Source organism: Pteropus medius, unplaced genomic scaffold (assembly GCF_902729225.1).
Source record: "Pteropus medius unplaced genomic scaffold, Ma_sr-lr_union100, whole genome shotgun sequence".
In the NCBI taxonomy this organism is placed as follows: domain Eukaryota; kingdom Metazoa; phylum Chordata; class Mammalia; order Chiroptera; family Pteropodidae; genus Pteropus; species Pteropus medius.
The window spans coordinates 10,585,116-10,610,466 of record NW_024340692.1 but is presented as its reverse complement, the minus strand read 5'-3'; the positions used below and the strand labels follow the sequence as shown (position 1 = coordinate 10,610,466).

The window sequence follows — 25,351 nt, the reverse complement described above, 5'->3', positions numbered from 1 at the left end:
TATTGTCTGCTAATCGGCATACCCTCATTGCTTACATTGTGATTCTGGGAGTTACTGTAGACCGCAGGTCGAAAATCCATCCTCTTCTACTAGTGGTTAAGACTTGACATCACTTTTCTGCCACCAAAGTTTTGGATCCTGTTGAAAGATAAAGCTGGTGAAAAATGGCTGACTTTGTAACCTATTAGTTTTCAAGTTGAGTTTCCAAGAAAAAACTCATCCTCAGAGGGTTCTGCTACTCATCTGGTTATGGCTATTTTCATCAACTCTAATAAATATGTTAAATCAAAGGATGGGCTATTATCAGTTGTAAAAGTTTCTCCATTCATACTCTTGTCGTATGCTATGGTTTGTATATACTAGAATCTAAGATGGCATCTAATTTAATGTACAGAATTATCTAATTGATTTTAATTTGTATATGGTACATTTTCATGATATTTCAAGAACTCTATGATTTTCAGGGGCTCTGCTACTAATCAAATTTGAGAACAGAGCACTGAGGTATAATTATTTGCATTTTAGCATGAGTGAAGGATCCAGGGGTGAGTTTGTTGGGTTGCAGAATAGCTTCATTCTGGATGAGAACTGAGAATAGAAAATTCCAACTCAACCCTTGTCTGGTTTAAGAATGTGTTTCCTAGATGGTAACATTTAAAGAAAATGACTTAAGTGAAGGTTAAGTGCTGTTAGGAGCATCACCCAAGCTGGGAGAGATGATGTTTAAGTGTGAGTGACTGGACCTGCCAGTCATAGGCTGTGAGATTTATTTTGTGCTTTAAAGGATACATTTAGTTGTAATGACACAAAGATGAAAATTAATCAGGAAATTTTTCTTTCATTCTTTCTTTTTTCTTTCTTTCTTTTTTTTTGTTTTTTAGGCGAGACAACTCTTGGTTGACCTCACAGATTGCAAGGACCTTGTCATCTTACAATCCCTTATTTTTCTTATTTTTACTTTTTACGCCTACAGCACCTGGTCTTCCTAGTTGGTCTCCCATCCAAGTACTAACCAGGCCTGACCCTGCCTAGTTTCCATGATCAGACGAGATCAGGCTTGTTCAGGGTAGCATGGCCGTAGACCCTTTCATTCTTTCTTACCTATGTTTATATAGTTCAAGAACTTAGCCAAGGGATGGAGACAATCGCTGATAAGAAAGAAAGCTTTCAGACTGGGGTTGGACCTTGAATAAGTCCGAGGGGAAAGGGACACATTTAGCTTCATTTACATTTTTAATCTGGTAAATTAGAAGGAAGGCGGGAAGCATTTAAACCATCAGCTAGTTGACTCTCATTGTTTCAGGCCTCTGCTTCAGGCCAAAGTGGCCAGATGTCGCTCATGGGTATCATGTTAAAAGGGGCTTACTAGAACCCTGCAGGCTGTGACATAACAGTGCTCGATATCTGTTGATTGTCTACAATTATGTTCTGTAGATAGAATTTGTCATTTATTGCTACAAGTATGGAAACAAGTATCAAAAATAGTTTAAATCTGTGTGATTCATTCCATTCTGGTTGTATCTAATCTGTGTATTCTCTCTCTCTCTAAAATCATTTCTCTCATAATATATACCAGACTTGTGTTGTTAACTAGCCACATGTGGCTACTGAGCACTTGGTGTGTGACTAGTCCAAATTCAAATATAAGTAAGCACCAAATTAGAAAGGGTAACTCAATAGATTTTTTTTTAATGTTGATTACATGTAGAAATAAAAATATTTTGGTTATGAGTTAAAGAAAACATTAAAATTAATTTCATTTGTCTTAAAATTTTATATATGGCCATTAGAACATGTAAATTACTGTGTGGCTCCCATTATATTTCTATTGGGCAGTGCTGTACTAGGACATACTTGTTGCATGTCTAATTTGTGGTACCTTGAGATCAGTGATGTGAAATCCAGAGCTGGTGTCCTAGGTTTGAATTCTGGTTCTCTACTTCATACACATGTGGCCGTAGACAAATTCTATTCCCCTCTAAGCCCCAGTGTCTTAGTCTGTGAAATGGAGAGAGTAAGAGTTGCTGCTGGACTAGGTGGTTATGAGGTTGCCTGAGATGGTGGTTGTTTCAAAGCAAGTTATGAATATTTTTCTTCTGTTCATGCTTCTGCTCCACTGCTCTACACCAGAGCTAACCTCTTCTCTTGCCAAGAATCACACTGTTGAAATGAGACATAGGCCTCAGCCTTCCCAATTCTCTCATTTCTGCATCTGAGGCCATCTTTTCACTATCTCCTCATTCACACTTGCACTCAACTTCACACCTATATGCCCCTTGAGCATTTGAGGGTGGAGATTGTACATTCAATTTTTTTGTTTGTTTCACCCACAGTATTCTACGTAATAGATTACACTCACTAAATAATTGCGTAAATCGCGAAAAAAGAGAAAATGACTTATCTAGGAAATACAGATTTGGTGATTATAACAAGTTTGCCTTTGGAAGCATGCTGAGACCCTATGACATCATCATGCAGTGTCTTTTGTTTCTCATGGCAACCTGTAGGATGATCAGATTGACTACTGACTGTTGCTTTTAAGCAATATACAGAAAGAATTCCCTCCCAGAAGGAAAGCCATGCAGTTTCAGAATGTGTAATGTCTGAAAATCTTTATTAAACATCATTTGTTGTTCCACAATTGTGCTTGCCTGCTTGCTTTTCTGTTTCTGTTAAAAGTAAAAACATGCTCCTTCATGCCTCGAATGAGCTATGATAATAGTGATAGGATGTCACCCTTAAATCTGCCTCAGGGAGGAAAGGACTCATAATGAGGTGTTCTACCGATCCTCAATCTTTGCTCTGAGAGACAATCAGAAGGGGGAATGCACACCTTCCTCTGGAGTGCTGATGGAGGCTTAGCTGTAGGTATTGGGTGCCCCTCTTTTAGTTGTCCCCAAAGGTCAAATGAACTGTCTCAGCCAGGACTCCAGGCCCATCTGGGTAAAAGAAGAGCACAAACTTCAGGAGGACAGAAACAGAGCAGGAACTGTCCTTTGGCTTGAACTTTCATTCTCTAGGGAATAAAAGAACAGTAGACCCCCTTGGTCAGTCTCTGTCATAACACCTGTCTCACTAAGATTAAATAAATCTGAATGAGTGTTGGCCCAGACAGGGGTGGCCTCCCTGGTTTATCAGCTTTTAAAACTGGCCACCGTAATATTCTGCAGAATATTGTTCATCCAGTATTATGAGTACAAGAGAACTAACCTCAGTCATTTTACCTACAATGTAACTTACATGTATCCCATCTGAGTGGAGTATTTCATGAGGATGATCCCAGCCCCAACTCAGAGAAACTTCACTGTAAGTCATACTCAGAAAGAAATGTATAGATAAAACCCAAGTATTAAGAGATTCCATGTATTCGTGGTATCTGTACTATAGGGATTTTGCTTCCTGACTTATAAGGCTAGTAAAAATACTTCATTTCTCTTGGCAAAATTCAGAGAACAAATAATTTTACACAAACCTCAGAAAGGCACACTACACAAAGGGACAGGTAACTAGAAGGCCATTTGCTTCAGGCAATTTCCTCAGATAAATTTATAAAACAATTAATAGTCAACTCAATAGCCACAGGCTTTGGTTTGTTTCAGTTCCTCTGGAACTGGCCTTTTGTCTAAAGTCCTCTTTGGACCTATTCTGTATCTCTATCTTCCTCTTTTGGATGAAGAACACACATATGCTGTTCAGATAAAAAGTGCTTTGTGAGAATGAAAATAATAATGCCTCAGTGACCTTCAGAGACTTCCTGGTTCCCATCATATCAATTTCAAACTTCTTTGTCAAGCTTTCAGGACCCTCCACGATTGTCAAACACATATCCTTTCCCATGAGTACATTCTGTGCTCTTATTCCTTTTGTTCATAGCTTCTAAAATTGCCTTCCCCTTCCTCATGTTCTGGATGACATTTAAGGCTTCATTTAAGTTCTACCTCTTCTGTGAAGACTTCACTGTTTCAGTTTTTCTGAGTATATTTAATCAGAACCCACGCCACAAACACACTATACTGCATTGTTCACTATTGCCTCAGATGTATAAACCATATCTCCCAGCTAGAAGTGACCAAACAACATCTGACACTTTACACCCCCCAAACCTAGCTACTGATAAGGATACTTGGCTCTTACTACAAGAGAGACATTTCTGACAATTAGAGCTGCATCACATGGAATGGAGTCCCTCAAGACATAATGAATTCTTTGTTACTAGAGGATATTTACTAGAGACCATTTGAATGGGCCTTCCTAGTGCATAGATCTTAGTCAGTGTTTTATACATATTTGATGAATGAATGAATGTGGAATGTTGGAAAAGAGATTCAGAGAGTTGAGAGTATCTGATAAAATTCTTTAATGCTGAACTCTTGTTATTCTATAAATTGGTTGCTCATTAAAAATTGAGAATTTGTTGCATTCATGGACATCTTTTCTCATTTGAAAACAGTTTCATATTCATCACCTCTTTTGATTTTAGCACATTTGTGAGAGGTGGAAAACTTTCCCATTATCTAAGTGTTACACATGAGAAAAACAATGGAAACATAACAAGTGCATGAGAGGAGAGAGACACAGAAATACTCACAAGGCATTGGTGCTCATGCTCCCACCTCAGTGCGGTCAGTGGTGGAGGGCCTGGGGGAGAAGTCGGGGTAATAACGGAAGATTAGTTCGTAGCTTACTTAACTTCTCTGGTATGGGTCTAAACTCCCCATTTGTACTTGAGGCTTTTGCACTACCTATTAAGTCAGGACGCCATGCAAAATCAGCAGATTTCGCTCTTGTACAGGAAAGTTAGAATTGCAATTTGGGTGAACATTTTTAGCTGAGTCATAGTTACTATTTGTTGCCCAGTGGTGGAGTCCAAACAACACTCTGAAAATCTGAAAATTCAAAACCATGGATCTTGAGAGGGTATATATGGAATTTAATTCCTATTTTGATAGGATAGCATATAGTAAGTCATCAGATAACAAGGAATTCTTATTATAAAAGTAGAATGTGTTGAAGAGCTGAGATAAACCATAGCAGTTTTTGCTGTACTGTCTTGTAAACCATGATAATATAAAGTCAATTCAGCAACAAAGTTGTCAATCATATATTACATGCAAATCATTTTGCTGAGCACCTGTTAAAGCTTTGGCTATGCTTCCTCTTGAAGAGGATATCATGAAAAGACATAGGAGAATGATGAATCATCAGTGTGTATGATATGTGGTTATATTTGTTTTCTATGGATGAAATTATGATAACAAATTATCACAAACTTAGCAAGTTAAAAGAACATACATTTATCATCTTATAGTTTCCATGGGTCAAGAGTCTGAGCACATCTTAGCTGGGTCCTCTGTTTAGAACCTGACAAAGCTGAAATTAAAGTATTGGCTGGGTTGCACTGTTTTCTAGAGCCCAGGGCCCTCTTTCAATCTTTCTTGGGTTGCTGACAGAATTCAGTTCCTTGTGATTGTGGAACTGAAGTCCCTGTTCTATAGCTGACTTTCACCTGGGATTTGCTCTAAGCTCCTAGAGGCCACCCAGTTTTTTGCCACGTGATCCTCTCACAGGCCCTCTTGCATTGGCAGCTTATGTCTTCAAGGCTGGTGAAAGAATCTCTGACTTCTTCTGTCCCTCTTATTAAGTTAGGACTACCAGAATAATCTTCCTTTTGGTGAACTCAAAGTCAACTGATTAGGGATCTTAATTACATTTATAAAAATTCTTTTACTATTGCTATAAACACAACTTAATTATAGAAGTATAATCTTACTATATCTCACAGGTCCTGCCTACACTAAAGGGTAGGTGTGCACACCAAGGGTGGGAATATTGGGACCTTCTTAGAATTTTGTTTACTACACTGGGTGATCAGAAGGTAAAAACATTGTTCTGATTGTTAGGAGTTGCAATGGGATTATGGGAGGGAATGTTTTTCCGACACCAATTCTCTCACACCAACTGGGTGTCCTACAATTCAGATCAGTTCTGGAGTTAGCATCAGATCTCGCAGGTTAAGAGCTAGGTCTCACCAGACCACTCTCCCCCACCCTTTTACAATAATTAAGGTACAATTGCCATGACATTTTATTAGTTGCAGGAGTATAATGTAATGATTCAATTTTTGGACATATTGCAAAATGACCACCACAATAAATCCAGTTACTGTTCGTCACCACACATAGTAATAATTTGTATTTCTTGTGATGAGAACTGTATGATCCATTCTCCTAGCTTCTTTCAAACATGCGTTACAGTATTGACTATAGTACACTAAATTTTCACGTCATTCATTTGTAATTGGAAATGTGTACATTTTGATCCCCTCACCCATTAACCTCCTCCCCACTCCCTGCCTCATACAACCACCAATATATTCTCTATATCCATTAGCTTTTTATTTATTTATTTTATTTTTTTAAATTTCATATATTTCATATATAAAGTTTCATTGTGTAGGTGTTCTGGACCAGCAGTTGCCAATATTTTTGGCACCAGGGATTGGTGCTCCTATGAGAATCTAATGCCTGATGACCTGAGGTGGAGCTGAGGCGGTGATGCTAACACTGGGGAGCAGCTGCAAATACAGATGAAGCTTCGCTCCTTTGCCCGCTGCTCACCTCCTGCTGTGTGGAGGCCCCGTTCCTAACAGGCCATGGACTGGTACTAGTCTGCGGCCTGGTGACTGGGGACTCCTGTTCTGGACTGAAATTTTTGTCTCTTTCAAATTTATATGTGGAAACCCTAAGCCCTAATGCGATAGTATTTGGAGATGGGGCCTTTGGTAGATAATTAGTGTTATATTAGGTAATGAGAGTTGAGCCCTCATGATGCAATAAGTAGCCTTATAAGAAGAAGAGAGAAAGAGAAGTTTCTCTTTTTCTCTCTGTGCACGCACCAAAGAAAGGCTATGTAAGGACACATAGGGAAAGTGGTCTTCTGTAAGCCAGGAATAGCACCCTCAACAGGAAGTGAATCAGCTGGCACCTTGATCTTGGCTTTCCAGCCTCTAGAACTGTGAGAAATAAATTTCTGTTTTTTAAGCCACCCAGTGTATGGCATGTTACGGACTAGACAGTTATAATCGATTAAAGTACTGGCCTCATGATTGAGCTCAGTCTCCAGCCCCTGTCCTTTTCTGAGGATTTCCTTGGTGGAGGAAGGCTGAAAGTTCCAACCGTATAATCAGGCCATGGTTTCCTCCAGTGACCAGCCCCATCCTGAGGCTAAGCTAACTAGACCCCTTCTCCAAGAGTCATCTCATTAGCATAAATTCAGGTAAGGTCCAGGAGGCTCCTGATGAATAACAAAAGACAGTCCTATCACTCAGGGAATCCCAAGGATTGTAGGAGCTCTGTGTCAGGAGCTTAGACAAAGACCAAGTATGTTCTTTATTATATCATAGAGGATATTACCAATTCATGTACCAGAATCTTGACAGAAAGTATCAATTTGGCCCAACCAATTCAGGTGCTTCTTAGCAATACCTGAAAAATATGCAAACCTATTCATATATATATATATATTTATTTATTTAAAAAATTTATACTCAACACTAAGTTAATAACTATATGTATTTGGGTGATTTTGTTTTAATTTTCATTTTTCTATATGAGGAAATGGTTAAGCAGTGTTACAAAGGGGATATCTCTTTCCTTGTTTTGTTCTAGATTTTCTTTCTCAATGCATTCATCGTTATTTCTGATCTCATAGCAGTCTACCTCTGACATGGATTCATGGTAGATTGGAAGTCTCAATTGGGCATCAGGACTCATAAAGGACCTTAGGAGAATTGTCAGTCTTCCTGGATGCATTTGCATTATGTCTAAGCTTTGTGGAGGCATCTTCATAAGCTTAGTGTCTACATGTGTAATTTGTCCTGTTTATATTTGTAATTGCATTTCTTTCCAGTGCTGATACTCAGGCACATTGCCCTCAGCAGTCGTTCGATATTTAATAAGAGCTGCTTTTCCCTCACTGTTACTTTAGTGGAGTTTTCAAATCTGTTTTTGCTTTGAGGACAAAAGTCATCTTCATTCAGAGAAATGCTTCAAAAGTTTTCACAATTTTTCTTAAGATATGTCCCATATTGTACTCTCGAATGTATTTATTAGCTGCAGCTGTGTGTCACCATTTCGTTTCCATGCATACTTGCGCTATACATGTAAACTTCTCTAAACTTTTCCTCAACAGTTCCTCAGCAATTTAACACAATTTTGAACTAATACTGTGTACAGAATAACAAGTGTCCTCTTTATCCTTGAGTGTCACCAGGCAATAAGCTATGCCTGTCAAAGGGTGTCAGAGACAGTTCAAGGTAATTGTCAGGAATAAGAAAGGAGAGGAAGAAGGCAGAGGAAAAGACATGGGAAGGGAAAGATGAAAGAAGGGATGTAGTAAAAGAAGAGAAAAAGAAACTAGTCTACCTGGTAGCAGAGGACCAATCCCTGCCCCCTCCCCCCGCCAAAAAAAACCCTGTCCCAACCCATCAAACCCAATAATCCCAAGCTACTTCAGGTGACAATCAACGATGAAACCTATCTAAAACATAGTTTTAAAAGTAATTTAGATTTTTGAGGTGTTCTCTTGTAGAAGTAGTCTATACCAGGCCCCAAAGGGGCTAACTGAAGACTGGGATCCTAGATATGGGACCAAATAGGGCACAGAAACTAGGAGGAGTGAGGAGAGGTGTGGGTGAGCTGGAAATAAACTCCAAGGTGGAGTGAGAGACAATCATGGTGTTATTTGTGAAGCAACTTGCCTCAGGTCTCGGAGTTAGGGGTGACAGGGCAGGACCTAAAGGAGGTCTCACGGTCCTGCTGTGAAGAACAATGATCTCTGAGGACCAGACCATGCACAGGGGCAGCACATCTGATTATGTGACTCTGACAAAATGTCAGAGAAATGAAAACAAATGGCTGAGCAGTCTCTGGAGAGATAAAGACTTCAGTTATTAAGCTCTCTGACCAGAAACATTGCGATTTAGTCATCTAGGATGATTTTATTTCATCTTCTATTATGGGCTGCACCACATAAATCTGTATTTTATTGCCGGAGTGAGATGCTGGAGAATTTCAAGATGACTTTTGGCACTGTCTGAGTTGGCTCACTGCTGTGCTGACAAGTGCTTGTGGAAAATTAGCAGCGATGATATTAATCACCTTCTTTGGGGCTCTTTCCCCCTCAGCCTTTTAGAGCTTTGTTTTGTTCTGTCTTCTGCAAACAAAAACAAAGGTTCCCCCTCTCTCCCAAACTCTTCTACAAGTGAAGTTAGAGAGTGAGGTGTTTGGGAGGGAGAGGTGGCAGTCATGTCCTAGGACCTTTGGCGGGATGTCAGTTGTTACGTGACATATCTCATGCCTGGAATTTTCTGTGCTGTGTCTGGCTGTTGGGAAAGGGAAGGAAAACAGGAAAAGGGGTGTTGAGGAACATGAAAGCATAGCTAATTTCTTTGATTAGCACACTCAACTTAGTACAATACAAGAGTGTAAAGGAAGGTGAGAAATCGGAATTAGATGGGTAGACGGGTGAGGGATTTGAATACATACACCTGCATACACACCATACACTCATGTGACAGTAAAAAAAAAAAAAAAGCAGTTTATTTGGACACCAACTGACTCGACAATTGATGCCCTTATTCTCTGTCCCACAATGTCAAACACTCTCCTCTCAAAAGTTGATTTCATTTCTTTCCTCTGCTATTGCTGCTTTCTAATCTTTTTTGTAGAGTTCCAATTTTATTCCTTTTTACTAAATTAGCTCCCCAAGGTGTGCTCTTCCTGCCTCTGCGTTTGGGCAACCACATCTATTCAATGTCATCTTTCTATTGATGAATTCCAAAAATATATTGCAAGTTCTGTTCTTTCTTAAGCAGGGATAGATATGGCAATTCAGCCCTGGATGAGATAAAGGGAGCTGAGATAAAAGGTAGCTAGTCCTTGCAATTGCATACCCGGGTCTATAGGGGGCAGGATGCTGAGTTATGTGTAAGGAACAGGCTGGAGTTTTGTCTGTTCTGATGTCTTCTCGATTTGTTCTGACCCAATTAAATAAGGTAGGGCCTGGTAAGGACTTGGAGGCTATCTTGGAATTCTGTGCTTAGAAAAAATAAATTTAGAGTAGTGATTCATGTGAGCCTGGGAGTCAGAATGCTTGGATTCAAATCCTTATTTGACCTTGTCCTCACTGCGTGCTCCTGTACAAGCTTGGTGAGTGGCCCTCTACTTCTCTGGCTCCTTATATGCAAAAGAGGATAATAATTGGATCTCTCCCCTAGGGCCCCTATGAGGATTAAGTGAGATGATGCATGTAAAATGCTGAGCCCTGCACATAGTAAGGACTCACTAAATCTTAGCTATCTCAAGCCATTTGGCTTGTTTCTCTCCCAGAAGAGAGAAGAATGTCTTTTCTGAGAAGCCTATGACAGAAAGCAAAAGGCGTTAGTGTGGAAAGCTCTTTGTTTTGTGAAATAGAATGCAGTAACCCGGGTCTGGGGCTTTGTGAAGGATTCATTTATTGCTCATTATGAATAGGTTGATGAGAAGTAGGTGGGCTAAAGACGAGTGAAAAGCTTTATGATGGAGTTTATCCCGTTTTCTGCGCCCAGCTCTCCGAAAGCTGATTAAATGAGACTGGGGCTGTGCAGGGCTGCCCTACTTAAGGCTTTTGTCAGCACTTCCTTTGTAGATTCTCATTTCCAGGGCATAGAAATGGCTGTGTTGAAAATATTCTCTGAGGGCTTGAGCTTGGTGTGGAAGATCTTTATCAGGCACCATATAATCTTGTCAAGTTTTAAAAGAAGAAGAGAGAAATAAAGGAAAAAAAAATGTTGGAGGGGGGAATAAAAGATTAAGACAGCAAAAGAAAAAAGTATAGAGTGAAGATGTGGAAAGGTGAGGGAGAAGGAAGGAGAAAAAGAATTCTTTTTTTGAGTCCCTTAGACATGCACTTTAAAATAGCACCTCTATGTCAGGCATTTCTCCAATACCTTTGTCCATTCCCTATGCTCTTATAATTAATTGAAAAGAGCTATGCCACAGAGCTTCCTGCTGTCTGTCTGTCCCTGAGGTGTATTCCCTCTTCCCACTAGCTGAACTCACTGTGAGTTGCCTGTCCTTCATTTCGGCCAATGTGGAGTTTACCATACTCCTTTTCCTTTAAGGAGCTATACCAACATGATCTCTGGTACCTTTCAAATTTTGGGCTGATGTTTTTGGTTCCCTAGAAAGATACTCTTCTGGAGGATATCAAATGAGCTTAAAACTAAAGGCAAGGCATGGGCAAGGATCTACAAAGGAAAATAAGGCCACAATTAGGTCTGTCTGGATACTCACTATAGGAATTCTGGGATCTTGGGTACCCTCAGTGTGAGGGCTCCCAATCCCTGTGGCAGAATTCATGGTGGTGACCTGAGAGGGTCTAGGGTTGGCTTTGCAGTGTTGGGCCAGGTATGTACAAAAGCCGGGTGAGTGACAGTGCCTCTACTACTATAGGGAAGTAGGGGGTTCTTACCACACACTGAATGAGAATCATTGGGGATACTCTATCCTGCTCTGAGAACTCTGAGAATTAATCAGTAATATACAGAGAAGAGCCCCATTCTGGAGCTCCCTGTTGCCTTCCATATTTGGTCTGGTTCTGTCAACGCTGGGAGTGGTAACTATGAAAGAGAGGCCTAAAAGATTGAATGCATGTGACTCACTTTGCTTTGCCTTCCCAAGACCCATTAAAACAACTGGAGATGTATAATATAATCACAAACCCACAGGTACCAAGAGAAGAACAAAAGAGACAAATGAAGAAGAAAATTCCACGTATTTCAGGAAGCTGGAATATAGAGAAGACACTGGTAGCTGATTTAACAAAGTGGTGGCAGTAGCAACTTAGTGTCTTTAGATGGTGGAGGAGATAATCAGTCTTGCAGAACTCCAGAAATCCAAGGACCTGCTGGAAGCAGTGAAGGAAAAAGCTGAAACCAGCTTTTTTGGCTAAAAGTGAATACAGGGTGGTTGGACTCCAAGCTACCTACCTTCTTTCTTCACACAGCCAGGCCATCACTCATCTGAGTACATGGTACAGAGAGAGGGTGGTAGTGATGAAACTCAGAGCTGAAAATGGGAGGGATTTAATGAAAATGCAAAAATTAAATAGTAGGACACCCTCATATCCATCCTTTCCTGCAGCGTTTCCAGAAATCCTATATATAGGTATGATTATAGGCAGAGGATTGGATGAGTCTTCTCTGGAAGAACTTGGGGTCTCACCAAATAAAAGAGCCAGTTTATGAGATGTTCACCTGTGGTAAGAGTCTTTAGTTGACATGTACACTGTATTGTCAATTAGCTTTTAGCAATTAATTTCTAGATCTGAATGGCCAAGCAAAGAACACAAGATGTTTGAGAAACTCTTCCGATTTATAATAAACAAACCGAAATAATGAATTTAGAGTCCCCCCACTCCCCCAAAAAGAGACAATTCAGGGAGGAAAATAAACCTAAAATGTGCATAATTATATTTTAAGAGTGATGGAGTAGATATTGCTGGCTGGTGCTCAGCCTTTAGAGCTGATGTTAAAGGCTTCACTGGCAAAGTCAACTGACCATGATCTTGAGTGGAAGAGAGTGGTGGGCAGCATCTAACCTCTAACCTTTGCCTCGAGGGTTTAGGTATGTCCTAGAGAACTGATACAGAAGCCAGATCAGAACATTCCCTTTAGTAATGAGGGGCCCTTGGTTGCCCGAGGCTGGGGTAGAGCCAAGCTTGAGAATGCAGAGGGGACCTATGGCCAAGGTGGAAGCTGCCTCTGCTGGACAGTGCCTCCCACCAGTGGGTGAGATGGTTCTGCTGGGCAGGCTCTGAGGGCTCCAGACAATGGCTGCAGGAGTGATCACCCCCCTCACAGAGCCTGGTGCTGGCACAGCAGAGAGCTGCAGGGAGAAAGTGGAAGTTTTTTAGGTACTTACCACTTCCGGAAAACCAGGAGCAGTGCTGGAAATTCTTATTGCTGCATGCAGGAGGCCATGTAAGCAAGGAGGTGGAGATTGTTTTCCACTTTTGTTTTTTCTACATGCCACAGTGTAATTTGATGGACTGCACTCTGCAGTAGACAAATAACCTCTCCTATTGGGAGGTGTGGGTCAAGGGAGGAGAGAGAACCATAAAAGTCTGGCCGAATATTACTATCTGCCATGAAGAGGGGCATATAAATTAGCTCCTATGGAGACCTAGAGATGATGAAATGAAAGTCTCCCCAACAATGACTGAGGAGTATTTTCCTCTCCCATTGACAAGTAATTACATGTAAAGGAAACACTATGAGCAGCAGTCTTTGTGGACGAGAGCTGGGAAGAGGAGCCTCTGGAGATTTTGACCTAAACAGTCTGGGTGAGGAGGCCAACCCCTGGTCTCTTAATAGCAGATAACATCGACTGGGATTTAACAGGATAAACTACCCAAATCAGAACTAGCATGGGTCCCTAGAGAGTCTTAGGTTCTAAAAAGTCAGAAAAGCCTGCCCCCATTTCAGCTCTTTCAGCCTTAAATAGTTTTATGACTATGAGAAATATAGAGCTTCCATGAGCCTCAGTTTCCCCATGTGCAAATCATTACTTGGAACTTGCAAATTTTAAACGGGAATTCATTCACTTCATTCATTTGACGAGTCTTATTTAAGTTTTGGATTTTTTTGGCATCTACCATGGTTTAGGTGCTATGCTACACATGTAATTAAAGAACTCAGCACCACATAGAAGTTAAGAAATGTTGGTTTCTCCTCTCAGACTATTTTAGCTCTTTGGGTATTCAGTAGTCCCAGTCAGGGCCTCATGAATACAGAGCTTCATTGTAGTGGGGGTAGGCTTGGCCATTTGGAAAGCAGGAGAAAGTCATTGTAGATCTTTCATGCTCTGGCTAGGCTTGCATTAAGACTGTTCTGGCACTATTTCCATCCATCAGAGCTGCTGCATTGGTTTAACTGTTCTGAACTCTGAAGCCTCTGCCAAGAAACAACCATTTCCTGCCCAGCCCTGGCATCTCTAAGCAGAGCTCAGCTCCATCTTGGGGACACTTATAGTGACAAAAAGGTCCTTCAGTGTCTGGGGTCTTTGCACTGTGGACAACTATAGCTGAGGTCACCTCCTTTCCTCAGAGGAAGAAATGGTCTGAGGGGATGCTGTGGGTCATAGGGTATGCCTCTGTCTTCTTAGAACTTGACAGAAAGCAGCTGAGTAAGAATGACTAGCCACTTAATGGACATTAATTACTGCTTGCAGCGTCCTGTAGGTCAGAGGACAGGAGGATTCTGATGTCAGGGCTGACATGCTGTGGCTGGTGGCAGGCTGGCACTTACATTTGATTAGGGTTGTGGCTAGTTTAGCACAGCCAGAGGGACCCAGATGGAAAGTCCGAGACTTGTCTCACTTGCAGAGGGGTAGTTCACAGTTACTTTCTTCTTCAATGAAATTTGTACAGTGAGCTTTGGCCTTCGTTTCCTCCATCTCACACTGAATACCTCACATGGATTTAAGCCAGGATCCCTGAGGTGTGGAGGCTGGTTTCTGAGTTCTAAGTTCCTTGATAGAATTAGAACCAATAATTTAGAGAGTGTGGGTTTATCCCAAGTTCTCTTTTGCGGAATGCCTGTCTTGTAGCTTTGCAGTACTTCTGCTTAAGTGTAGAGGTAGATTAAAAAACACAAGAGTAATTAATGGTGTTACAAATTGGAGAAGCAAGTGGTAGTCCTCCTAATGCTAACCTTTGGATCCTGCAATAAAGCAGAGATCTGTATATGCTCCTATGCAGTGCATCATCTTAAAACATCATCTTCTAAGCATTTGTTAGTTCTGTTTTTTCAGCCAAGGCGCCATATGGAAGGTGCCAGTTGTGAATATTTATTGGGATTGAAATGGACTCTTAAGAGGTGAATGCTGAGGGGAAGCATCTTGTGATATTAATAGAGCCCATATATGCCACCCAGAGGATAACTGATGGGCCGGCCTTCCCCTCTCCAGGAGCTGGGGAACGGCTCCTTCTGGGGGTGGTTTGGAGCCATGCAGGTTGCAAAGCCTTGCATCATCTCCAGCTGTTTTCAACTATAGATACTTGAATTCAAGTGCAGGTTGGGGAAAAGTTGCCCGGCAGAGAAAATAAGAGGCAGGTTTTCCCTCTCATTTAAGTGAAGAGCTTAACATCACAAAGAGAGCCTTCAGCTTCGACAGTGCCCATGGGATGAGCTGGGCCTCTCTCCATTTCTATGGTAAATCCATCAAGACTGAAAGGGCTCTTGTTTCAAAAAGAGGGCTCTGGAGGTGAACACAGTCAAGCCGAAGGAAGAGCTTTCACTTTTGTTCACAAATGCATGGAAGCAGCCAAAGACTCTGAAGGTACCTTGGATTTGCTATGACGTTTAAAAATATTTCTCAGTAAGAATCTCTAATGTGGATACGAGAGCAGTTAAATAGGAGTTAATACATAATACACTGTATCTGTTGATAAATGTTTTTTTCCTAACTTTTTATTAAGGTATAATTTCCATAAAGTAAAATCCACACTTTTAATGCACAGCTCTGTGAGTTTTTGAGAAAAGCATCAAGTCATTTAACCAACACTCAACCCAAATATACAATAGTCCCATCATCCCCCCCAAATTACTGTGTGCTCCTTTCTAGTCAATCTCTCAGGCCCTGACAACCACTGATCTGTTTTCTGTCTATGGTTTCGCCTTTTTCAGAATGTCACATAAATGGAATCATACAGTATTTCAGTCTGGCTTCTTTCACTTAATATTGAAATATTCTTTCACTTGAGATTCATCCATGCTGTTCATGTATCAGTAATTCGTTCCTCTTTTTTTTTTGCTAAGCATTCTATCCTAGGGATGTACTATAGTTTGTTTATCTATTTCTTAGAAGGGAAATGTTTGGAATGCTTCTAGTTTTTTGGGCAATTACGCATAAAGCCACTGTATACAGGTTTCCAAGTGAACATAAGTTTATATTTTGCTTGGGTCAATACCTAGCTGTGGGGTGGCTGCGTTGCATGTAAGTGTGTTTCACTTTATAAGAAACTGCCAGTTGGTTTTCAGGGTGGGTACATTTTGTATTTACACCAAAAAGGGATGAGATTTCCAGTGCTCTACATCCTTGACAGGACTTGATATTATCATTTTTTAAAAACCTAACCATTATAATAGGTGTTTAGGTTTATCTCATTGTGGTTTTAATTTGCATTTCTCTAATATCTAATGATGTTGAGCATCTTTTTACATTTTTATTTGCCATCTGTATATATTTTTTGACAGAGTGTCTTTTTATCTTTTATCCATTTGAAAGTAAATTGTGAATTTGAGAGAAAATGAGGTATTTTGTTTGATTTGAATTATTATTATTATTATTAATTATCATTGGTTAAGCTAAAATTTTCAGCTCTCTGTTAGCCTGACTAGCTTAACTATTCCCCCTCTCCCTAGCCTTTAGCTGCAGGAAAGACACTGAGATCATCATTTAGTGTAGAGAGAGTCATGCAGCAGAAAACTATACTATATGGAACATTTTTCCGGATGGCTTTGGAAATAAAAAATAACTGCTTCTCTTCTCTCTGGAGGAACCTTCCTGCCCCATCCAGTGAAATGGGGTCATTAAGCCAAATTCCCCTTATAGGAGAAGAAACAACCATAGAAGTTTCTTTTAAGAGAGTTAACTTGTTTTTCCTAGAGCTATAAAACACCAGAGGATTATAGGATTCTGGTTTTTAAAATAGCCCTAAAATTCCTCAGGGAAAGTATTGATTAATTGTGACTTGAAGTCTTAAATCAAGAAGGACAATGTGCTTCAGATGTCACATCAAAAAAGAAGTTGAGGCATCTGTAAGATTGAGGGAGTTCTTGTCGATATAAGACACAAATAGAAGTAACAGCAACCTATACTACTTACCTGATTAAAGAAAAAATAAACAAGACCTTGAAATATTTTCCTATTTTGGTGGGCTATACTTGTAGTGGGCTTCTTTTAGGATTTTTCTCAGCTTCCAGTGTTTTCTTTCTTGAGAACCACCTTCCTTCTCATGTCATTTCTCATCTTCCACAGGCCTGGGACTTCATCAGCCTTGTTTGTAGTACTAACCCTAACCTCTTTCTTGGTCAGAATTGATGTGATCAGAGGTTACCTGATTCAATCTGAGCCAACCAGATCTTCTCTGCTGTTGCTGAATCTGAAATAATGTCAATTTGGGGAATGTAGCATTTCTTGCCACGTGGACTTGAAGTTAGAGAAAACCATTCTGCAAATAAATAAAAATGAGGCTGGTTTTTGGAAAGCCCAAGACTAAAGACAGAGAAAGGGCACTGCCTACATTCCTGATGGTCCAGCCTTTTCCCTAAGCCCCTATACACTTGAAAACCATGAAACACTTCAATATGCTTTCATTGAATTCCCTCTTAGATAAAAGTTAGCTTGAATTGGCTTCTAATATTGTGATCAAGAGAGTCTCAACTGAGGTAACATTAGATGATCTTGGCTAGGAAGCCCTTCTATCTGAGCTGACATCCTGTAAAAAATCCTAAGTCCCAATGGACACAAATGCTGGGCTTAATGTCAGATGAATAACTAGAATTGAGAATGCTGTCAATTTGAATGTAGGTCTCAGTGAAGGAATGGAATTACTTCTTTACTTCAAACTTTAGCTTTGGAATGGATCTTAGAGTTATACAATTCATTTCGTCCAAATTTCACGCAGAGCAGATCTCTTTCTTGAATTTGGCAGATGGCTGTCTGACCTCTTATTATATCTGTTGATTAAATTCAGGGTCTACACAGACCTAGAAAGATAACTGTTATTTTCTGTTTTAAAATTCACATTTCTTTCTCCAGACCCTCTTCCAAATATTTTAAGATAGTTATTGCTCTTAATATTCTCTTGGGATTTCTCTTCTCATTCACTTTGAAAGCCATCAGTAAATAATGAAGACATTTTTGCCAGTTAGGTTTTCCAATTTGGATTCAGAGACACTGATCAAACTTACTTTTTACTTCCTGGTTGTGTGCTTTTTGACTCATGCTCCCAATGCCTTTGCTCATATCTTTTTCAATTCATTGTAGTCCACTCCTAGAAGACTCGGTCTGCTTGGGGCAAGGACATTTTTTACAACATGAAAAAGACTTTCCTCACACAGATTTTGCTTATGTCAGAAGAGTCAGCCCCACTGTTTGGGGGCTTACACAGACTAATGGTGAGAAGAATAAAAAGGAGGTGCCTATGATAGTGCCTGTGTATAGTAGATGATCAACTTATTTGATGAGCTGAGTGAATTATTGGTGACTGAGTCAAAGTTGTTTCCTATGAAGAAAATTTGTTTGCTTCCTTTTCCCCCATACTAGAAAGTGGTTTTGAAGCTTGGGATTAGATTTCTTTTCTCTCACTTCAGAACAATAACTAATGAAGGGTCTATGACAACCTACATTTTGTAGCTAGTTTTAAAGTGTCACAGACCAGCTGGATTGGAAGTTCTTGGAACTCCAGAGTTCTTGGGCTATGTGAGCCTAATGAATTATGTAAAACCTGTTTTCCCTTAGTATTATTAATCATCCTCAAGCAAATGAAGACATGCTAATTAATTTGTGGTGGTTTTTACCTGCAAATGCCAGATGAACTAAACCAAATTAAATCTTCTATTCTCTTTAAAACTAGCACCCTGTTAAACACCCTAAGACTTATCCCGTTCAATTTGGAAGATGTGATTCTTTGGAAACTTAGTTTGCCTGTGGTTTCTGAATCCTAAAGTCTCTTTCTTGGGTTATACTAGCCCAGAGTTTTATGCATAATGACTTAGAAAATGAATGGATGGAATCTATTGTTATGATTTACAGGGGACCCAGGATACACCAGATCCTGCATTATATAGTTTACCCATGTTATCTCATGGTAGATATTACTAAAGCCTAGAGATCGGTATTATCATCTAATTGTACAAATGAGAAAACAGACTCAAAGACTTTAATGTAAATGTCCCATGTCATACAACTTAATAGTATTGAATTAGAATGCAAACCTAGGTCTGTCTGACTTCATAGTCCATATCTTTCCCACTGTACCATGCTTCTCTCCAGGAGACCATTCACTGCATATATGAACTTTCACCAGCCAATTCCCTATGTGTAGTGCATTGTACACCTTGTACTATATTTGAAAAATTAGGGTTTCACATTTTATTTCCTGTATCGGAGAAAAGTTTTAGAGAAAAGAGTTTTAGGGTTTTCGGGTGATTTTCATTGCAACAGCATCATGTGTAATACTACTCCATTCTCACTCGCAACTACGTGTGTACGCTGATGCCTCTGAACAGGTTATTTCCTTTTGTTAACAATTAAAATACTGTTGCTGAGATAAGAGATGCTTTTCCATCCACAGCCGTGAGTTTACCATGTCAGCCATGCTTAACGTGCCTCTGAAAGCAAGTGGTCTCTGAACATCCCAGCAGGACACTGGGAAGACTGAGAGAAAGTAACAGACTCTAACTGACCACAGGTAGTTCACCAGGGATGGTACTGTGCACCTTATGTCCTCATCTAGTTCAGTGTTCCTGGCTTTCTTCCCTGTCACTGCTTAGTGACTGTAAAAATTAAATTGAAGGCTCATTTGGGGGATATTGACTGCCATTACTAGTGTTTCCCTCGGTAATTACCTGGCATGCCCACATTGGTAAGAATGCTGGCTAATGCTTCATGGATTATTTAGGTGTCAAAGTGGAGTTCTCTACTATATCTCCTGACAGCAAACCCCATTGAGGATGGACATGCTGCGTCAGCATTGACTACAGAGCTGGTCATGCTCCAGATGAGAATCCAGGAAGCGGGGTCCTCGCTGAGGTCTTTTTAGGGACTTGGAACTTCCTTTCCTTTGTGTATGTTTGGGTGGTTACCAGCTCTCTTTCAAGGACTCAAAGGCACTAGAACTGTTGTTAGAGGGGAGGACCATGGAACACTTTGCCGCTTCTTTGGGTGACATGTAAATTATCTTCACTGTTACTTATTTCACTTATTTTGTCCTCCTCAAATTATAGACATACTAGTGCTTTATATATGTATAAAGATTTCAGACTTGGACATTTCTCCTCTTCACCATTTTAAACAACAGAGATTCCTATTTTGTCAATGAGTTAGTGAGATGCACAAGAGCATGTGCTCTTGAATCTCTGTCACTAACTATAACACGTAAAGCAAGTCACATTCTCTCTGAGGTATGTTTTTTTTCCCTCACCTATGAAATGGGATAATTATACCTGCCTTAGAGGGCTATTCTGAATGAAGATTACATGCGAATGAAATTAGCAGTCTGGCATATAGAAGATGCTCAAAAATTCATGTTTTCTCTTGCTAAGATGACAACTACTGCTTTTTGTTTCTAAAATTCCCTAGAGCACCCCCTTATCATCCCTGTACACCACATATAAACACACACCACTTCTCTGTGTGTTTTCTAGGCAAACGTTTCAATACTATGTGGTGGTGCTTGCAAGTCGCAGTCAGCATTAATAAGTTAAAATTTTCCTTTCATTTCTTTTTTACTCTGCCCTCTTCCACACTGTAGAATAAGAGAAATATGAATTAAAATTATGTTGTATACCGTGCTCAATTTTTTTCCTGACTCCTAATTAGAATCTCCTTGCACACACACAAACATGTGCACACTCTGCATTTTATGCTCCTCCTCCTTCCTTTTCAGAGGTCCCTATTGTACATGTTTTTCATTGTTGGATGTGTTTCTGCTGGAATCAGAAATAGCGTAAGTGTCCACTCTAAAGTGGCACAGTGATGCCTGTGTTGGGTGGCCCTGTCAAACCCTCATGAAAAAATGAGAAAAATGCTCCCACTATTTCATGGGCTAGTCAAGTGGGGAAGTGGCAAGACTTGTTGGGAGAGGAGTGACAAAGGAAAAGAAAATATCATTGCTTTCTCCTAGAAGAAAGAAGGGATATAGGGAGCAATGGATGAGCCTTTATTTTCCTACAGACTGAATTGAGTTTGTAACTGTCTCAGGAAGAAAATCAAAAGAAATCCCTCTGAGTTCTCTTGCCTTTCATAGGGAAGGAGTACTAAGTTGCCTCTCTTTTCGCTAAGCTCTTTCCAGAGACTTATCATTTCTTCTGCAGCCAGTTCTAAATTTCAAGACTTTGTTCTGTCTTTTTTTCCAAGTCATTCTTTCATCGATTCTAGGTTTGCTGGCTTGAAACCACCTGGTAATGTCAGCCAGATTCCCTGCGTGTGAGTGAGATGCTACCCTGACAACATGGGTGTGCTACAGTACCTCCAAGAGTGCCCTAATGATCTCTGCCTCGTGATATGCACACCCTGTGCATTACTTTCCACCATCCACCCCCTGCCCTAATAATATGCTGTGGTTGAGCTGTGTAGCCAACAGAATATTGCAGAAGAGATGGTATGTCACTAGAGATTAGATTATAAAAGATGCTGCAGCTTCCATGTGGGCCACTTGTTCTCTCTTGGATCACTTGCTTTGGGGGAAACTAGCTGCCATGTTTTGAGGATACTCCAAAAGCTCTGTAGAGAAGCCAAAGTGGTGAGAAACTGATGCCTCCAGCCAATAGTCATATGAGTAAGCGTTCTTGATATTGTATTTTCCAGCCCTAGTCAAGCCTCTGGATAACTGCAGCTCCAGCGGATAGCTTCACAGCAATCTCATCAGAGACCCTGAGCCAGAATTACCCAGGTAAGCCAATTCCAGATTCCTGACTCTCAGAAACTGTGAGAAAATAAATCTTTGTTATTTGAAACCACTGTCAAAAACTGAGAAGGATATGAAATCTTACTCTACTTGTAAGCTAACAAATTAGCCTACCACAGTTTTATGGACACTAGAAGTCATCAAACTCCTGAGTCAGAGACAGAAGGCTTGTATTATTCACAGCACAGCCCATCAGTATGAGTTCATGTCTACACTGGTTCCTATTGCCCTCTAAGTCCTACACGGGTGATGCAGAGATACACACAGGTGAATGCTGCATACACAGTGGGTTTGCCTCATAGCTGAGGAACCCACAGCTTAGAAAACCCCAATCTTTTTCTTTATTTAATAAATTTGTTATTTCATTCGATTAAAGTTGACATTTGATATTATTTTATATGAGTTTTAGGTGTATAGCGTAGTGGTTAGACTTTAATTTACAAAGTGATCCCCCCAATTAGTATGGTACACACTTGGCACTGTACAGTTATTACAGTATTATTGACAATATTCCCTAAGCTGTATTTTATACCCTCATGACTATTTTGTAACTGCCAATTTGTACTTCTTAATCCCTTCACCTTTTTCACCCGCTCCCCACCTGGCAACCATCAGTTTGTTCTCTGTGTCTATGAGTTTGTTTCTGTTTTGTTTGAGAAAACCCCAATCTTTTATAAGAGGGTTTGAAAAAAAATCTGTTTAAACTTTACCCTAGAGGAAGACATTATTTTGATTATACTAGATGGCAAACAATTCTGGCTTCTGCCCCAGAGGGATACCCTGTCTTCATCTTCCAAGGTTGTTTGTTATGCAAATATCCTAAAAAAGAAGCTAGACTAAAAGTGGTCCAGCTCACAAGAAACACAAGGGGCCCAGTGGAGACTTGCCTGCAACAGCTACTGAGTTTTGGAATAATTTTCTGTGCAGCAGTAGATAAGTAATGCAGTGGGGATACCTGTGTCTGTCCCTCATCTGTCAGAGACACTGTGCTGAAGGCATGTGTGGCAGAGTCATGTCAATCGACAGAGAATGAGAGCAGGGTCTTTGACTTTAGTTAACAGGGGAGGGTACAGGAAGTCCTCTGGTTTTGGAGGATGATAAAAAGGGGGAAGAAGTTAAAGAAATGTAGGGAAGGTGGAACTCACCGGATTTGACATGCTTAGCTTCCTCTAGAAACAAAGGTTTTAGCTAGAGAATGGTTAGATTCATTAAATAATTCATTTCTTAGCATCTTGCTCTGGTGAAAATCTTTTTATCTTTGCTAGTAAACTTCTTTTTTTCGTAAAGTATGAGGGTGTTGCTAGTGCTTGTTTTTACGTTCCCTCCAAATGAACAAAAATGATGCGTACTTATTTTTGAGCTAATCCACAGAGAACAAAATTTAGAGAATTCTTTTTGAAAGGTACATGAAAGTATTTAAATGATTCCTTTTATTTATTTTATTCTGTGAAAATAAGGAATATTTTGGGTTTCTGCCATTAAGCAATATCTTCTATTATTCTCACGAAATCAATTGAGGGGACAAAGAATTGAGAGTGACTTAATTTAAAATAATATTTGGTTTATGTTTTCATGCAGTTTAGGAATGCAAAGTTTTAGAGATATTAGATGATGCTCTTCATAGAGCCATTTTTAGAGATACAGAATAGCATCCAAAAATGTGTGAATGAGCTTTCATGGGCTCATGAGAAAAAGAGGACCTGCGATGCTCAGTAGACAACATTACTCCAGGCTTCCCCCAGCTGGGTTTCATTGATTGGCTGACAGGCTCAAACATGTTTTATTAGTTCTCGAATATGTAATTCCATAGCTGGTTATCCATATTTTCACCAGGATCTCTCAATAAAGGCACCTAGGATAAGTTACAGTCTCGATTATTGTTTGGGAGATTTAAGAGCATAAGTTAAATACAAGCTCTTTAATTTAATTTGTCTTAGTCTCTTCATCTCATAAATGGGAGCCGTAATACTTATTTCTCAATACTATTGTGAAGTTTAAATACGCTAAAGTAGATAGAGAGTTTAGCATTGTTCTCGGCTTATAAAAATACTCAGTAAATTGAGAGTAATATTATTAATCCTCCAAGATATTAGTAATGCTCCTCTATGGGTTATAATATTATGTCATTTCAAATGCAGTCCTATTAGATGACATCCAGCTCTGTCATGTCCTATTCGATTATATTACAAGATCGATTCATACTTATTTCTACAGAGGTCTCATTTTTATGTTGTTAGGTATGTGCCTCCTTTCCCCGACTTACCGTAAAGTCTCTCAATAAATGCTTGTTCTTGATCTTGTCATTTTGATACTAAAAAAATAATAAATCCCACCCAGTTACCAAACTTTGCAAAGCCTGGCTATTCTCAGAGTATGGTGATTTTAACGTTTCCTTAAACAGGAAGTCTGTTTATGGAAAATTTCCCTAAAGGTTGGAATTCCTGATGGGTTCAACCTGTTTCATGTCTAAAACCTACAAACTTGGTCCAAGAGGAGCCCAGGACTGCTTAGGGCTTTCTCTGTCCATGGGAGCCTTCTCAGCCCAAGTCTGGGGCAGGTTGTAAGTGCGGGGAGGACTTAGCCCTTGGAACTGAAAGACTTGAAGACTAAATGCCAAACTCCTTTCTTTGCCTTGCATGTGGGGAAACTCCAAGGTGTTTTCCACAGTTTTCACCAGAGTGATGGAGCCCTCACTTGCCCAGAGTGGTGCCATATTCCACAATACTCTCTTTATCTGCTTCCTTCTCTCTTTCTTCTCACTTCTCTACTCCCTAAACAATACTTTCTAGGATCATGTCACAGACAAGCTCATATCCTGTCTCAGTGTGCTTTGGAGGAAACCAACCTAATACAAAAGATACACTCTCAAAGTTTCACTTCCTTGATCAGTGATTAAAATGTGCCCTGTTGGGTCTCATTCCCTAGGACTCCCCCTTCTTTGTATCTCATAGGAAGGAGAGAAAGAAATAGGTCCTAACCATTCGCAATATGAGTGATTTCAAATCCATAGGAAGGAGAGAAAGAAACAGGTCCTAACCATTCGCAATATGAGTGATTTCAAATCCTTCATTTCATTATATTTCATTTCATTATATTTATTTCAGTTCTATGATATAGTATAATCATTTTATAGATGAGGAAACTGAGGCCAGAGGATTAAGTATCTTGACTGAAGTAATTGATTGAAGCTTTTGAAGATATAGGACTGGATCCCAGGACATTTGCTCTAAAATATTCTTGTTTCCAGTTTGTTTCTGAAGCACAATGTGAACAGATTAGTGGAGGAATAATGTACGTCTCTGCATTCTGTTAGACATTTTTAAAAGAAGCGTAAATCACATCATTTCACTCCAAAGATTTAGTATATCAAACAGAATAAAATCCAACGCCATCTTATGGCCTGCATGGTCCTACGCGATCAGGCTTCTCCCTATTTCTCTGGTTTCGCCTTGTACCTCACACTGTTCTGACCTCCTTGTGTTTCATGCACACAACCAAGCTCATCCCAGCTTGTGGTCTGTCCTCTTGCTGTTTCCTGAACCCGGAACGCTCCTCAGATCTTTGCAGAGTTGCCTAACTCCTCGTAAGCATTCTTGTGTTTGTGGAAATATGACAT

General features: G+C 40.0%; 1 pseudogene; it reads right to left on the bottom strand.

Moving 5' to 3' along the window:
* Positions 1–964: 964 nt before the first annotated feature.
* Positions 965–1,083, bottom strand: LOC120593783 (uncharacterized; annotated as a pseudogene).
* Positions 1,084–25,351: the final 24,268 nt, after the last annotated feature.